Here is an 18,880-nt window from a genome sequence, read left to right as displayed (position 1 = left end):
TTCTTATAGACATGAGCTGACATCAAGAGCTTTTCAAAACACTATCAATAAACTTCTTTCGGTTGAGTACTTTTCGAAAAATAAGTTGATAAAGTTCAAGTACCGCCGGCATTAGCATTAGCCAAGGTGTACCGCGTGGAGGTTGCACGGTCGGATTTACACCTCATTGCGTGCGTGCGTGCGTGCGTGTGTGTGTGTGTGTGTGTGTGTGTGTGTGTGTGTGTGTGTGTGTGTGTGTGTGTGTGTGTCAGCAGGGATAAGGACCCTACGGCTCGTCACTCCCGTAGTATTTATTGACTCCAAACCCTCTCTGCTGTGTGTGTGCGTGTGTGCACGCGCGCGTATTTGGTAATGATTATAGCAGATGTTCAAATTGCCTCCCTTCTACCGCTTGACAGTGTGCTAGCTTTAATTGAAGAGAATCTCTGACGTTTCTCAACAAATTAACGGTTATTAAACCCATTCCGTCAGTTATTCTCTGCTTCAATTCTTCGACGCTCGCAGGTTTTGTTTTATAAACATGATCTTTTAAGAAACCCCATAAAAAAAGTCAAGTGGTGTCAGATCGGGAGATCTTGGGAACCACTCTATTGTTCCTCGCCTCCCAATCCATCTGTAAGGTCCCCCGTAGCCCTCGGCGGGGGAACAGGCGGATAAGTCGTAGGAGAGTGAAAGGAGATGATGGGAGAGATTGAGGAAGGTGTTGGATGAAGGGAGTAGATAGGGGAGTGCGAAAGGAAGACGGGAGAATGGAGGTGAAGCGGAAGATGGTCTGGAGGAGACAAGAAACGTTGGTGAAGAGGCACGTGGAAAGTGAGGTTAGGGAGAAGGGCGGGATTGAAGGAACGGAGGTAGCAGCCCAGGTTACATGACGAGGGAGCTGAGCGAGTTGGCAGCATGGAGTATCGATCGGGCGATCAATCGACCTGTCGCGAGACAGAGGGATTGTCGATGGTGGCGCGGCAGGTGCGGAACGGAGCAGGGAGTCGTCGCGACAGATCGATGGATCGAACGATCGAAGGGGCCGGCCATATTGACAGGTGATAGAAAGAGAAGGAGAGAAAGCGACGGAGGAGAAAGGAAGGGAGTAGATTAAGGGTGAAGATGGACGAGGATAAATCGGTGGAGACGAGGGTAAGAGAAAGAGAAGAGAAAGAAAGGAGAAAGGAGAGAGGAGGAAAGTAGGAGTTGGAAGAGGACGGAGGAGGACGAGATTACGAAAAGGATGGGGGAGAGTCTGTTTGTTTTCGGAAGGATTAAAGTAAAGGCGGAGGTGAAAGAGGTAAGCGTGATAGGTCAGAGAGGAGAATGGGTGACGATAATAGTAAAGATGGGGAGTGAAGAGGATAAGTGGAGAGTATTAGATGCAAGGAGAAAGGAAGGGAGCAGATTAAGGGTGAAAATGGATGAGGATAAATCGGTGGAAACGAGGGTATGGATATGGAGGAGGACGAGGACCATAGGAAGAAAGGAGAGTAAGAGGGAGGTAAGATGGAAAGGAGAAAGGAAGGGAGATTGAGAAAGAAGTGGCAGGGGAAAGGGAGGGGAGGAGGAGAGGGAAATAAGATGAAGATATAACACAGTTTGTTTCCAAAGCGAAGGTGGAATAAGGAGGGAAGGCGGCGAGAGGAGGGAGAGAGACGGAAGGAAAGGGGAAGAGCAGTGGCAGAAAGGAGGGAAGCAAAGAGGTGGCTGAAGCAAGGAAGGCGGAAGGAGATGGCCGGATGGAAGACGAAGGAAGGGGAAATGAAATGTAAGGTCGCAAGGGAAGGGAAATGAATTGTAAGGTCGCATATGGCCAGGGCGCGAAGGGGAGTTTTTGTAAGAGGTTTGGGTACGTTCCTAACAAAAACGCCTTGTAAACCCTACGGGGATATACAATAAACTTATCTATCTATCTATCTACTACGGGAGTGACGAGCCGTAGGGTCCTTATCCCTGCTGACACACACACACGCACGCACGCACGCACGCACGCATACACACACACACACACACAATGAGGTGTAAATCCGACCGTGCAACCTCCACGCGGTACACCTTGGCTAATGCTAATGCCGGCGGTACTTGAACTTTATCAACTTATTTTTTGAAAAGTACTCAACCGAAAGAAGTTTATTGATAGTGTTTTGAAAAGCTCTCGATGTCAGCTATAAGAATATTAAATAAAAAGTGGGGTTTCCGTTTAAAATTTTAAAGTTGAACTTGAAAGCTCCTCCATACTTACGCTCAAGGTCAAATAAGTACCACCGTTTGATGCATTTGTTGAAGCCCTACAACTTATTTATAAAACGTTTTTTCCTAAAATATCTTGTTTTTGAGATATTTCACCGGTTCCAGATTTTTTCCCCACCCTGTATAATTCGATATAATAATATATAATATTTATTATTACTACGATATATAAGTCACCTTGTGATGTCTCAAATTAGAAACATACACATTTGATATGCGTCGTGCATGATTTAATTTACATTATTTACAATTAATCTTATCTATGATTCAGTTGTTACGTCTAGACTCTAGAACACGATAAAAACTTCCATGATTACGTAGAATGTCCTCCAAATGTATTAGTCATCTTTTATTAGGTGTAAGTACGCGAAGATGCAAACAGAACATGTTGCATGAATAATCGAGCGCATAGGCGGACACGGATAAAGTGTGTACAGAGGCGTTTATAATTATTTCTCAAAAATGGTTTATCGTAAAATTACTTTCTCATACATGGTTGAATTCGTAAAAAAACAACCTTTTATTTGGTGATCAAAAAATTTTAAAATTTTGAAAAAATGTATTGATGGCGGGGGTATGTTAAAAAATAAAAAAAATATTTTGTTATTATTTCAAAGTACTTTTGAAGCCATTTAATTTACATTTTTGAAAACTTTTCTATCTCTTATAGTTTCGGTGATATTCGGCCCGAAAGAGAAAAATCGATTTTTTCCGAAGGGGTGTTCACTCTCTAAACATGCGTATGGGTACGTATAAAAAAAGACGTATTTCTTATTTTTGTTTACACAACAACATCTATAAAGCTCATCAAGATCGGAGTGGGACACCTCCGTGGGTTTCCTTGTTAGGAAAAAACTTAATAAGTTAAAGTTTATGTGTTTTAAAATAACTAGTTAAAAAAAATTAAATTATTTTAAATTAACTAAGTTAAGTAAAAAGTTATTAACTTTTTAACTTTATTATTTAATTTTTAACTTTTTAATTTGTTACACTACCCGACCCTGATTTATATATATATTTTTATTTATTCATATCTTATATATGTAACAATATTGTTAATATTGCATTACTTCTCTGCATTCCCAGCAATCCCAGCCTTTTAACAGTTTTAACTTTGCTCTGTCAGCTTTACATCGCATGTTAAGCTGCTTTGAAATATTTGAATTCTTGATTGGATAAAATGCAAGTCGAGATTGTTTCAGTCTCTTCCTTAGATATGGTCTAGATAATATTGGACTTTTTGACAGATTATTTTCGTCTGTATTTTTGTGCAAAGATTTATTTGCATCTGATGAATCAGTTTCCGTATCGGAATTAAAATTGATAGGATTTATATTTATTGTATCTAATTCCAATAATGGGATACGATTGCTTTCTTGCACGTTATTTAAGTGCTGCGACATTGCTTCATCCTTTGTTTTCGTACAAGTATTAACGATCGTAATTTTTGGGATAAAAATGGCTACAAAATCACATATACATATATAATAATTAATCGATAAATGAAATTATGTTTACACATAAATAATACCGAATTTTGCTTGTATTTCAGGGAGTTCAAAGTTTCGCTTTTCTCAATGTATCTCGAACACTACTCGAAATATCAAAAATTTTATACACATAAAAAATGTTATTAATGATAAAAATCAATATATCTATAAATACTTGCATATTACGAATATTAACAGTAGTGTTAGTATGTCATTTTAATCAAAGATAAAAACATTTAGAAAAAATTAGGTATTTGCACATTGCTTCCTCATCATTTTTAAGTGTGCAAATTAGGCACATTGCTTTTAATTCGGTCACAAAGCTCCTCTTATGAAGAAGCTTGTATTTTATTTGACGCAAATTATCAGTATTTACTAGTTTGGCTTCCTCATAGAGGAAGCTTTATGAGCGAATTGAAAGCAATGTGCAAATTTCTAATTTGCACACTTAAATATGATAAGGAAGCAATGTGCAAATACCTAATTTGCATATTATTTTTTATTTTTATATAATTTTCATAGAAAATTTACGAAAGCCTAATCAGCTTTTCTTCATTTAAAATTTTATAAATAAAGAATCTCTTTATCTCTTCAGGATTCATTTTGTGAGAAATGTTCGTGGTAGCTCTAACTTTCGCAAATTTTGAGATATTGGGCTATTTCTAATTCTATTATATTCTTCAGTCTTTTCTACTCCTATTTAATATATTAGATGATTGCAGTTCGTGCCCGATTTTCATAGTTGGCATTAAGTTATTGCGTGGCTAAGTTCAGATGGTTTCGTTTAATAATTGTTGCCTGCACTGAATAGGTGACAGTGTATTGTTTCACTTTAGCGTCGGGAATTGTTCAGATAAGTCCATTTGTGCATAAGAGAAATTATTAAATATGGAGAATGAAAAGGTGCATTTGCGGCATGTAATGCTATACGAATTTCGAAAAGGCGTGAGTGTTGGGACTGCACAAAAAAACATTCAGAGCGTTTATTTGGACCGTGCTTCTGCTCTCCGGACAGTCAAAAAGTGGTTTGGCAGATTTCGAAATGGTGATTTTGATATGGAAGATCAACCCCGCTCTGGACGGCCTTCTGTCATTGATGACGACATTGTGTGTGCCTTAGTGGAAGAAAACCCAAGGATCACAACTGAAGATATTGCTGAGAGGCTGAACATCGATAATTCAACCGCTTGATTTTCCATATTAAAATCACCATTTCGAAATCTGCCAAACCACTTTTTGACTGTCCGGAGAGCAGAAGCACGGTCCAAATAAACGCTCTGAATGTTTTTTTGTGCAGTCCCAACACTCACGCCTTTTCGAAATTCGTATAGCATTACATGCCGCAAATGCACCTTTTTATTCTCCATATTTAATAATTTCTCTTATGCACAAATGGACTTATCTGAACAATTCCTGACGTTAAAGTGAAACAATACACTGTCACCTATTCAATGCAGGCAACAATTACCAAACGAAACCATCTGAACTTAGCCACGCAATAACTTAATGCCAACTATGAAAATCGGGCACGAACTTATGCAATCATCCAATATAATTCTTTAAGATTTGATTGATTAGACCCGGTTTTAAAGAACTTCTGTATGTAGGAATTCCTTGAATTTTCAAATTTAGAAACTTGTCTGTAACTCAAGATCTAAACAATCAAATCTTAAAGAATTATATATTAAATAGGAGTAAAAAAGACTGAAGAATATAATAGAATTATAAATAGCCCGATATCTCAAAATTTGCGAAAGTTAGAGCTACCACGGACATTCCTCACAAATTTTTCAACAATTTTTTTAAAAAGAACCTCTTTACCGATCATCATCAAATTCAATATCAAGCTTCCTTTATTACCCTACATTTAAAAAAAATCGAGCCCGATATCTCAAGATTTACGGAACATTGTAACATTGTAAACATATTTGTAAACAGTTATAAAAAAATGTTTTTTCACGAAAACAAAGCTTCCTCTTTGAGGAAGCAAAAAGTAACGATATGAAAAATATGTTTGGTTGACTACATAAAGCTTATCCAATTACATACAAACTTCTATTGTATTGTTCTATTGTATAATGATGACGTAATATTTTACCTTTCTTCTTTTAACAATATTGCTGATTTTATTTTCCTTTTCCTGACTGAGTAAAGATTCATCGTTGTCATGAACTATAGACGTTGTTAATTTTGGAACTCGAACTCTTTTTTCACATAATTTCATCTTGAGTGCTGCTTTTGTATCTATAAGATGAAAGTGAGAACATACAAAGTTAGAATGATTTTGAATAGACAATATTACTCTCGATCGAATATGTACGTACTTTTACCTCCTAACTTTAAAACTTGACAAGTTTGTTTTTTTCCATCAGACAGTATTAATTTATCAGTCTTTTTTTATACGTATCAGTTTTTTAATTATAATTATCAATATAAAATTGGTAAATATCTACTGTACGCACAGTCCGATATTTTTGGGTTTGTGGCATATATATATATATATATATATATATATATATGCAAACATAATGTTATTGTTTGTAATATAAATGAAATTATTTGAAACAATATTGAATGAATCAGTGAGAAAACATGCATTTTGTAACACGTCGATTCTAAAGCGGGAAGCACACACTCTTGCATAAAGGCATAATGCACAACGCATAAGGCAATGAACCAATCAGAGTTTTTTATTTCCATTGCGGCAATAGAAATTATTTATGCAAGAGTGTGTGCTTCCCGCTTAAGGTCACTCCAGACAAACTTGCATATGTGCATAAGCATATAAAGAAATGGATTGGTCCATATACATCTGCATAAGGAAATAGACTAATCCATTTGCACCTATGCAAGTTTATCTGGATAAACCTTTAAGGTAACGTTTCAAAACGTCCTCAAAAGGAAAATTTTACTCGATATGATATAGGATACGTTACATATAACTATATATTTTGAGTAGAATTTTCCTCAAAAAGGACGTTTTGAAACCAAACCTAAGAACATAACCTTGCAAAGTATAATGAGAATTATTTCATAAAATGTACCATGTGTGTTAAAACATGCTCAAAATACCTACATTTTTGGCTTTTTGTTGAAGCTATTTTGTTCAAATTTCAAATAACTGTTGCTATCTACTTATTCCAACAATCGTTTACGCGAACATGCACTTACGCGTTCGTCGCGTTTACGTATTGCATTGCACGTTTTCCGTTGAATGCGCGCGCACCTTGGCCAGAGAGAAGTCTGAAGAGGCGAGAGCGGCATTAGTACGGATTAAGAGAACCACAAAATTGTAGACGTTACCTATGGGAGTCGGTAACAGCTAAATCGCGGTCGTGGCTGCTCTCGAGAGATAAGACTTCCAGTTGAGGTTATTATCGAGTAAACACGTTGTATCGTTGTGACAGTTTGTTCTATAGAAGCATAGTGATTCAACTGTGATTGCATAAATTGTACTACTTTGAGTTGAGTGAACGTTAAATTTATGTGTTTACGTGTAATAGAAAATTTTCCTCCACGGAAATATAAAAGATATTTAGAACCTGATTCAACAGAGGATATCCCTCGTCAAATTCTTCATAGCAAAAGAAAGCGAAAAAAAATCTCACCCAACAGAGAGATAAATGGTTTTTATGTCTATAAGCTTAAACATCATCAGTTATATACATATATATATTCTCAAAATCATTAAACCGAACTCTTTCTTTGATGCTTTAATTGACACGCACGCACGCACGCACGCACGCACGCACGCACTCACACACACACACACATATATATATATATATAACAAAGAGATAAAGATTACCGGCCAATAACGAGCAACAAGGATGTCAAAATTTAAAAATGTATATAATTAACAATGTTATTTTATGTAATTGTTATTTTATGTATATTTTATGTTATTTTATGTATATTGTTAACAATGTTTATTTAATGTAATTAATTAGGCTGATGAAGGCACGGTGTTGCCGAAACGTCCCATTTTAACATTGTTAATAATATACATTTTTAAATTTTGACATCCTTGTTGCTCGTTATTGGCCGGTAACCTTTATCTCTTTGTTATATACATACGAGCTTGTTTCTTTATTTATTATTTTATATATACCTTGGCCTACAATGGGTTATAATGAAAGTCATCGTTTTAACGTTTCCACACTAATGAAGCAGTGGATTGATGCGAATTACAGAATCATTAGATCCACATCCAAATTACAATTTTTAAAACTGTGCAAACATTTTTTTTAATACCGTCGCACTTAGACAACAATTATAAGAACACAATTAGCCTGTTTCACTCAAGATCAAAGAAGAAAGTGGAGAGCTCACTAGATAAGTTAAAAAGCAATATTTTAAAAAAGTCGAGATTTTTTATTTACACAGATTGGTTGATTATTTACACAAAAAAATGTGTTTCCTTTCCAACAGATTATCCAATATATTGCCTACATACATTTGAAATGACATTGTTGCTCATTATAATGATCCTTTTGTAAATTTACAACATAGATTAAAAAATTCCAACAATAAAAAGTTCAATAGGCTTGTAGTTAAAAAAAAATTAAATCAAATAAAATCTTCAAAAGCAATCAGAATTTTTTCGATTGTTAACAATAATACCCCTAACCAAGTGCAATACGTCCGTAACAAGCCAGCTAATAATCCAGATAACACGGTTATAGAAACTTTTATTGAACCATGTGAATTCATAGATAAAGCAATTGACCCTTTGGAACAAACCAATGATAAATGGTTTGTCAATCTCTCTAACATTGATATCTCTCAGGATGTCACTAAATTGTTACAATGTGGAAACAATTTCTGCCTCCCGAATAGTTTAAACAGAAAGAAGAACATACATGAGTTTATTAAGGATATAGAAGGGAACACGAAACGTCACAATATTGACAATCTTCCACGAATAAGAAATGCAGTCATCCCACAATTACATAATTATCTATTTTCTAAACCAACCACAAACAACATTAACATTAAGCTTCTAACTATGTACAAAATAACCCAAAGATTTTGCAAAAACAATCCTGACATTATTTTTACACGTGCAGAAAAAGGCAATATCACAGTTGCTATGAACAAAGATCATTACATTCAAAAAACAGAAGACATGTTAAAAGATGAAAATACTTACACAATTGTGAATAAGAACCCTGCTAAACAAATTGAAAACAATTGCAACAATTTACTTAAATTATGGTTCAACAAAGAGTACATTTCAAAACAGGAATATTACAGAATGCGTTCCAGTGACGCAACACTACCTAAACCGTATGCCCTTCCTAAAATCCACAAACCTAATCATCTGTTACGTCCAACCCCAGGATTTGAATGAGAAAAACTGGGAAGCGAAGGAAAGGCTAACCAGAGGGGTAGGGGTAAGGAAGGACGCAACCAGATACTTACTCTGTTGCTCGCAGGTACGCGCTTTGTAACGCGTAGCGCGAGCCGAACGCACTTTCAATGGCTCAGGAAGGGTCAACGTCCGTAGGGACGCTGGGACGCCTTCTGTGAGCGGTGCGATCGTCTGTCCTCTTTTAAGTCAGGGAATTTAATCCCTTTAACTTAGGTTCGGACCTCTTGCGATTTCGAGAGGTGGGAGAGTAGTGGGTGAGGTCTTAGATCATAAATAAATGGAAATTTCTATTTAACATAAATAAAACATTTATTATAAATTTAAGTTAGGTAAACTGTCGATATTACAATAGATGAGAACTAGGCAAATTAAACGGGAGATTGAAAACATTTAAGATAGATTTAGGGATAGAGTGTATGTGAATGTGTGTATTCATCGCGGGTGTTACAAGAGTGCGGGGGTGATCGGGCAGGATTTTTGAAGGGAGATCTATTTGGAAATGGATATCCTGCCCGCTATTATTACATCGAGATCGGCATTGAATTACATAATGATTTAATTAAGTGTGCGTGTGGTGTATATGTGTATTTGAAACTAAATTAAGACGCAATTAAATTAAGTTGCAATAAAATATAAAGAGATGTTCGCGGGGTGAAAACAGAGAGACAGGAATTTATGCATGGAAAATAAGGATACCGCCATTGAAATAAGGTTAAGGTTATTTAAGGTTTTAGGACGTTTGATTTTACTGATTCCATAACCAGCTTGTTCCGTCGATTCCGTCGATTTAATTGACGTTTAATAGGGCATTATTGGAAATATAAGGCATGAGAAAAGAGATTATTCCGAGCGGATAATCACTAAAGCAACTAGGCGGAAGAATAATCTTAAGGAGGAACAGCGGATTGATGGGAGGTCCTGAGCGAATATCGCTAGGAGTAAGGATTCTTAATTATCTTGAGCGAATAAGGCTAAACCAATTAAACGGGAGTACCCTGGCGAAAATGGTTAGTGAGAGATAATGTTTATATTTGTTTATGAAAAGTTTTATCAATGGTTACACTATTTATGAAGTGTTTTATTGATGGTTACACTGTTTGGAAGCACGTTGCAAACACCTGGTTAATTCTCTGCTGACAAAAACATTTTATAAATACTTAGAAAACTATAATGGAAATGTTTGACACTATGTTATTAAACGCCACTTAAACACTACATAAAAAACTCTTTGAAAACAGTCATGTAACATTTATTTCAGCGTGCATCAATACAGTCTCACAACATCTCTCAAACGTTCTGTTCATAAGCAACTAATAAACATCTCCACAATATAAAGATCTCTTTTAAAAACGGCAAATCAAACGCAAATAAAACACTTCTCAAATACTACGACAGAAGCACTTCTAAATAATTTACGAAACACCGGAAACAACTTCCAACATCCTGAGAAAAACATAATTAATGTTGTTTTCAATATGCCATAAACACTTTTCTAACGTAAGAAGGGATCGAAGTACTAGTAATAAGCACACATCTCTGAATAAATAATCCAGTTCTTAATTTTCTGGTTAACGATACTGCGGACAATCTGATAGGTTGTTTTATAGTAAACAGTGAAAAATAAGCAGGATTTTAGTTACTTCAGTCATTTATCTTATAAAAATTATCTTATTTTATTATTTTACTTACATAACTTACAGAGAGCATTTAAAAAAATAAAAAAAACTGCAGGAAAACATTTTATTAATACAAATTAAGTTTATACACACGATACAAATTTTAAATGTTAAGCAATGCGCATCATATCTCTCGTAAGTTTATCAACTAACATGTAAATGATATAAATATAATTTTTACTGTGCGTGTGTGTTATTACATAACTGTCATTGCTAAATTAAGTCTCAAGCAATCTTCAGTAAGCGCAAAAGAGTGAAAAACAAAACAGACATTACAGTGAGATGTCTCAACTAGTCTCCGTAACAGCCGAATGGCATAACACACACATAGTTGGTACATGATACACTTATAAAAATGCACTGACTTCTTATGTGACTTACATCGATACATTTTAAACCGCCATAGCTATCTATTTTCCGAATATGGAAAATTGTTATATTTTCATTTCTAATAACAGATTCATCGTGCATATTAAGTTGCTGCACAATTAATTTGACACCAACTGGAAACCTTAAGATTAATCTAATAACAACCTTTTTTCCAGAGCTAATTAATACGTATGAGTCATTATTAAGTTTGTTGTTACAATATCTACTACATGAATATCTTATCCGCTTATAAATCATTCTCTGGTAAGCTAAACATTTTGTAGTTGACATATAATTTATCGCAAGTAACTGCTCTTCTTCAGTTGATAATAAACATCTTTCACCTTTTCCTAAAAGTATAATTTCCTCTCCGCAACGTATGAAACGAATAAAGTTTCTTTTTAAAATTCTTTCAGAAAACTCAATAGTCTTTTGCGACAAAACGAGCTTTGAACACAAATAGGGTATTGACGTATAAATGAGAAACTTGCGCGCGATTTGTAAAATAACATTCGAAGGACTATGATATAATTGCATAAGATGACGGTTTTGACTTTCGTATAAGAAAGAATTATGAGTCCATAATGGGCCCCAGTTGAAAACACCTTTGCAAATATGTGACAGAAGATGAATGTTGTACACCATATTTTCCTTATCGAAATACTTTTGGAATAAATACATATAGCACAGAAAAAGTTTATGAGCTTGAAATACTTCTTCACGTGTCACTGATTTTTGAAGCAAAATATTAGTTGCTGCAGATAACATTGCAAAATGATTCATATGCTTCTTCTTCAGCAGACCTTTCAAACATGGCACAGAATAAAATAATAACCATGCTCTCCACTCGGATGCTTTCCACCTACTTATATCTTTAATGGAGCGAGGAGTTCTTGTTATAGAAGAAGGGGGATGTATCATTAAAAGCCGTTCATCAATCGTACTCAGTACATGATCCATTCCTGCATTTTCTGAGATGTGCCAAAATCTTTTACGAGTAGATTGTAGAATAAGTTCAGTGTGTAATTTGGCTACTCCAAGTAGAATATTATGCATGTAATCAACTACAAATCCATCCATAAAATTAAAGTAATGTAATGACATTAATTGTGAAAAACCCTTCACTCCTCTATATTGTCTTTTGCTTTTATTTGTTTCATCTTTCCTCTGAAATGCTTGAAGTAGATCTTCCTTCGTAGACTCTAATGTTCTTTCCTCAGCAGGAGGAATTAAAACTGTAAATCTTTGTCCCTTCCGTGTGCGCTCTGACTTTTGGTAACAGAATGTGCAACCATAGTAGGCAGCAAATGACTGAAAATTAAGCAATTGGTATCTTGCAACTGAATCAGCAATACAACAAAGTGGAATAACTTTACTAACAGTTTCTTTGCCATTGTGAAACCATCTGAATCCTTCTGTGGAAAGTTTATTAGCTTCGTTGATAAACGGTTGCAAAACAACATTTTGATTAGGATCTTTGGGCCCTATGTACAAGCCAGCAAGTAAGACATACTTATTCCGTTCTGAGATTGGTAATTCATTTACAGTGAGATAAATTGGCCAAAGTGTCTTGTTATTTGATTTACTTGTGTGAACACCGTCAGTGAAAAAGGAATAAGAGAAATTGTATGGTGAAGACAATACACCTCCTTTTTCAAAGTGCTTCTTGTACTCATCTCCATCGTACAGATCTTCCAAAGCATTTTCTTTAATTTTGTTTCGATTAAACCTATAATTCATCACAGCGTGGACAAAATCATTGTTTTTCGTCAAGTTTTGAAGTTGAGACTCTAAGGATACCGAGACAAAAAAATTTGATGAGTTGGAAACATCAATATCAGCACCACAACTTGTGCACATCTCATTCTCTTTCAATTTTTCCTTTTTCCCAAGATAGATCTCACAGTCCGGACAATAAATATGAAAAGATATGTTTTCTCTCTCTCTATCTAACAAATTTAAGTAGCTGTACTTTGTAACCTTAATTGTATTATCTCCATAAATAGCGTTGAACATTTTTAAAATATCGGTCTGAGCCTCCCATGATAAGTTATGTCTCAGTCCTAACACTAAACACATGAGCATAACATCCGCGACAGCAGTTTTGGTACATGGGCAGAGAGTTTCTTGTTCGGAACTCGATAATTCGCTTATGGATTTGTCGTGAAAGAAGGAACAATTTTCGTCTTCTGCAAGACAAGGTTCGGCATTTTTCAAAATAGATTCATCTCTGAGATAATCTGCAACCCCTTCCAGATCAGATTCATTTTCAGTTCCAGATTCAGATTCATCAGTTCCAAATGTGGTAGTACTTTTAAAGTTGGAATCACTATTGTCTTTGTCTGGATCTTCAGTGTTACTGGCAAAAGATTGAAAACTGTTAGTTGAAAAACAATTAATCGGATCTGATTCTTGTCTGCAGGTAGATTGATGTACTTACAAAGCTGGTATATTTTCTACAACTACTGTTGATGAGTTTGAAGTTGAAACCTCTGTTGGACTGCTCCTTGTTGATACAATATGAGGTGCTTGTACGCAGATTTGATTAGAGTTTATACATTCTCCCTGCTCTTCATCAGGATTTAAATGAGGTGAAAGCCATTCTCTTTGCAAAGTTTCATCGTTAATATCCAGCTTTTGCTGAGAAATCTAAAGATATTGGCAAAAATGTAAGAGGTTAACAAAAAAATCTGCATTTTATTTTTATCAAAGAATTAGAATTGTATAAAAATAAAATGCAGATGACTCTTCCTTATCAACACTTTACCAAATGAGATTGAAGCATTCTTTCTTCATTTTGTCGTTTGCGTCGGTACCATTGCGTATTCCGAGGGATACTCTTGTTCAAGAACAAATAGCGCTTATAACGCCCCATTAGAAATTCTTACACTTACAATTATTTTACAAAAAGCGATCATGAAACGTATAAGAAAATATCTATTTTTGTTTTATTTTGCTTAAATTATAACCCTATTGTGTTATAGAATTCCTGGTCGTGTTCCGAGATATACACTGCCAACATTGAAATTTATAGTTCACGTTACGCAATTACTATGCAAATATAGTATATAGTACGTGTGTTGAGATTTATTTGCAACTTTTGGATTTTTAACTCCTCTCTTACAGCACGTACGTTAACAACGTGTCAATAGACGCTCGTAAAGTAAGGAGTGCGGCACTTATTTTGTTAGTGTCAGGAATGTGCGTATCACAAATGTAGGACAACCCTGCTAAAAATGACCGATTGAATCCGATTAAAAATTTTGAATCCGCATGAATCTGGATTCTTGATCCGGAAATCACGGATTTATAACGATTACACCGACTGAAAACGATTGAAACGGATTGGTATTCAAGGATGTAATTTCAATCGGATTCTATCGATTTAAATCGTTATGATTTTATAACGATTACACTGATTGAAACGGATTAGTATTCAACGATGTAATTTGTAATTTCAATCGGTTCCTATCGGTTTGAATCGTTATGATAACGATTATACCGATTGGAAACGATTGAAACGGATTCGTACTCAAGGATGTAATTTCACTCGTTTTCTATCGATTTGAATCGAAATCATATTCGTGAACCCCGAAATTACGAAATTATAATAATTTAAACGGATTGACTGACCGATTCAAACTGATAGAATCCGTGAATTCCGGATATATAAACAGGATTATTTACTACTTTATTATAATTCCATTCTTTGTACTACAAATTTATTACAATGTGCAGTATTTATTTAAATGAAAACATTTTACAGTTTTGCAAATATAGAACTCATGACTTTACCAAAAGGAAATCCTGTAGTAAGAACTCTATTACGTAAAAATTATGTGTTATATACAATTTTAATGATTAAGGGCTTACATTCGAGTAGACCACAAGAAAAAAAGGTGAAATTCGGGAATTTTTATCTTGGAAACTATTAATTCGATTTGATCCGGGTTTTTTTATTTAAAAGTATCTACATTGAGGCACGTTCACAAATTTTTTTAAGGGAATTTATTCCCTCGGAGCGCTGTTCTTGTGGCCGGCGTTAATGTGTTCCTCGCGGACGGTTCCCAGAATATCTCGAAAACGGCTGGACCAATTTGCTTCAAATTTATACACAATGTTTTGCGATAGTTTTTCTCGTTTCCATCGGAAGAATTTTTTTTTACTCAACTAGTTTTTTTTTATCAGACTATAAAGGTCGAAAATTTGGGTCGAAAAAAATTTCGACCTTTATAGTCTGATAAAAAAAAACTAGTTGAGTAAAAAAAAATCTCCCGATGGAAACGAGAAAAACTATCGCAAAACATTGTGTATAAATTTGAAGCAAATCGGTCCAGCCGTTCTCGAGATATTCTGGGAACCGTCCGCGAGGAACACATTAACGCCGGCCACGAGAACAGCGCTCTGAGGGAATAAATTCCCTTAAAAAAATTTGTGAACGTGCCTCAATGTAGATACTTTTAAATAAAAAAAAACCCGGATCGAATCGAATTAATAGTTTCCAAGATAAAAAATTCCCGAATTTCACCTTTTTTTCTTGCGGTCTACTCGGATGTAAGCCCTTAAAGCGGATTTAATCCGATTCACATTATAGCTACTTTCATTACCCGATTTAAATGGATTAAGCGCAGATATGATTGAAACCGATTCAGTCAGATTCAGATGAATCCGGAAATATCGCATTAAATCCGATTCCGGTGTTGTATTAAAGGAGGGGGTGTAAAAGTGGCCGTTTTGTGCCCCGATGGGAAACCTGTGAAACATTTTTTTCCACCTTATTTAAGGTTGAAATAAGAAGGAAATAATGGTCATTTACCCAGGAAATCACGGGAAATATTTTAAAATCTATAATAAATGTGTTTAAAACGTCTGTTAAAGTAACTGTGTTTGAGCGGTTTAATAAAAGGTGAAACGTTTTAAAACAAGCACTACATTTCCATTTAATGAATTTTGCATCATGAAATTGTATATAATATTTTTATTACATTTAAATATATATTTTTTATTACATACATATATATATTTTTTTATACTTTCTGTATATACACATATATGCAGTCACATAACATTCATCTTATTTCTGTTCTGTTTCTTTACTAACTACGTCAACCATTTATGAAAAATATTCAGATATATTTGAAAGATTACGAGATTTAGTGTTCAAAATCTGATTCAGATGAACCATCATAATCATCTTCAAAATAATTATTTAAATAATCTGCAGGTAAATGTATTTATTTGCACGGCAGATTATTTAAATAATTATTTTGAAGATGATTATGATGGTTCATCTGAATCAGATTCTGAACACTAAATCTCGTAATCTTTCAAATATATCTGAATATTTTTCATAAATGGTTGACGTAGTTAGTAAAGAAACAGAACAGAAATAAGATGAATGTTATGTGACTGCATATATGTGTATATACAGAAAGTATAAAAAAATATATATATGTATGTAATAAAAAATATATATTTAAATGTAATAAAAATATTATATACAATTTCATGATGCAAAATTCATTAAATGGAAATGTAGTGCTTGTTTTAAAACGTTTCACCTTTTATTAAACCGCTCAAACACAGTTACTTTAACAGACGTTTTAAACACATTTATTATAGATTTTAAAATATTTCCCGTGGTTTCCTGGGTAAATGACCATTATTTCCTTCTTATTTCAACCTTAAATAAGGTGGAAAAAAATGTTTCACAGGTTTTCCATCGGGGCACAAAACGACCACTTTTACACCCCCTCCTTTCACGATTGATGCGGATTCAATACGATTCATGTGGTCATTTTATTTACCCGATTAAAATGGATTGGCATTAATACGATTGAAACCGATTCAGTCTGATTCAGATGAATCCGGAAATATCGCATTAAATCCGATTCCGGTGTTGTATTAAAATTTTACGATTGATGCGGATTCAATACGATTCATGTGGTCACTTTATTCACCCGATTAAAATGGATTGGCATTAATACGATTGAAACCGATAACGGCGGATTCAGATCAATCCGGAAATGCCGAATTAAAAACGATTCCGATTGATTTGTTATTAGAACCGATTCACTTCCAATCGGGCATCCGATTAACCGGATTGAAAACGCATTTATTCCGATTCAATTTCACCAAATTTAATACGGAACCAATCGGATTTAATCGGTCATTTTCAGCAGGGTAATTACATATAAAACAATTACCTTGAATTAATTGTCGCGTCGCGTAAAGAGTCACGGTCGGTCTCGCTCCGACACTACCGTGTCTCTCGATAGGTTAACTGAACTGTCAGTGACAGCGCACTGAACGCACTATCTGCACTGCGCGCAGCCGCGCAGTACACACTTACACACACGTATTAACTGAACTGACTGTGACAGCGCGCTGGCGAAAGCGCCGCCAGTGTCGAAAAAGTGAAAGTGACATTACTCTGTTATATGTATGTTATAATCGCAGCGTTAGGAGGAGGAGTATCTTAAATAAAATTTTTCACATTTGGACTTTGCGTCCCAATATCTCCGCTCGTAGGGCACGTAGCGGAAAATATTATAGGAGATACCCCCCCCCCCAAGTCGACCCCAAGCTATCGATCAAGCCTACTTAGAACTTGATCCGTTCACTCGTTATCGAGATCTCAACATCTCGAGTACTCGCAATCCGTCGCGTCGCGTAAAAGAGTCACGGTTGGTCTCGCTCCGCGTGTACTTGGCGCGAGACACTACCGTGTCTCTTGATGATTGCAAGAGCATTTCTGTTTCTTCGGAAAAAATCATTATTCTGATAGAAGGAGCCATCCAAGACAGTCTTATACACATTGTTCTCCTTCAATCTAGGGTTGTCGACACAGAACCTCACCTCATCATTACATAGCAAATTTTTAAGATTAGATAAGAATGGCACTGTGTACGCATATATCTCCTTTTCTATAAGATCAGGTGCACCGTGATTTTTACGTTTATGCTGCCACATCAAATCTGTCACAACTACAGTTTTTTTTGGCATCACCATATTAAACTTTTCTTTGAGAATTTTATCCAGCATGTATTTGGATTCCACTGTAGAAAACAGAAAGGATGAGGAAAATGCTTGCTCGTGTATTTGTTGTAATACATCAAAATGAAGGAGATGTGTTTCTGGGTGAGCCTCTTTGCTCACCTGCTTCTGAAACACAAATTCTTTATTAGTGCAAGAATACTATTCAATAATAGAAAAACTAACATCTTTGATTTGTTTGGTTTAGGAAACAAAATTCTTATTAGTATCAGACATTTAAAAAATACGTACTAAAACAGCTGATGAAAAATCGGCGAACAGAGTTTGCATTCCATCAACAATATGCTCAAGAGCAGTATGAGACATCTTGCACGTCTCACGAATGTGAATCAGGAATTTCGCTGCATACCATTCCAAACGTTCTGCTGCTGTAGAAATCAAATATTCTTTCAAGGAAACGGCACGATTACCAGAACATTGATTTAGCTAAGGTTTGGTAAAGTATGTAGCATGTTATTTAAGTATATGTCCATAATAATACACAACTCTCAAGTATATCTGATATACTACGTCCTCATTTTTTATATTTAATTTTATTTTTTTGTTTTAATTAAAAATTAATTAAAACTATTACATTTTAATAATACATTAGTAGTTTAATTGTTATTAAATTACTAAAATATATAATACAAATAAATGTATAAAATTATTAATTATTATTTCATAAAACTTATCTACTT

The sequence above is a fragment of the Temnothorax nylanderi genome, unplaced genomic scaffold (genome assembly GCF_030848795.1).
Source record: "Temnothorax nylanderi isolate EJ_2023f unplaced genomic scaffold, tnyl_v1.0 TNYL_tig0388_pilon, whole genome shotgun sequence".
Classification (NCBI taxonomy): domain Eukaryota; kingdom Metazoa; phylum Arthropoda; class Insecta; order Hymenoptera; family Formicidae; genus Temnothorax; species Temnothorax nylanderi.
The sequence above is the reverse complement of the archived record's forward strand: the minus strand, read 5'-3'. Positions refer to the sequence as shown.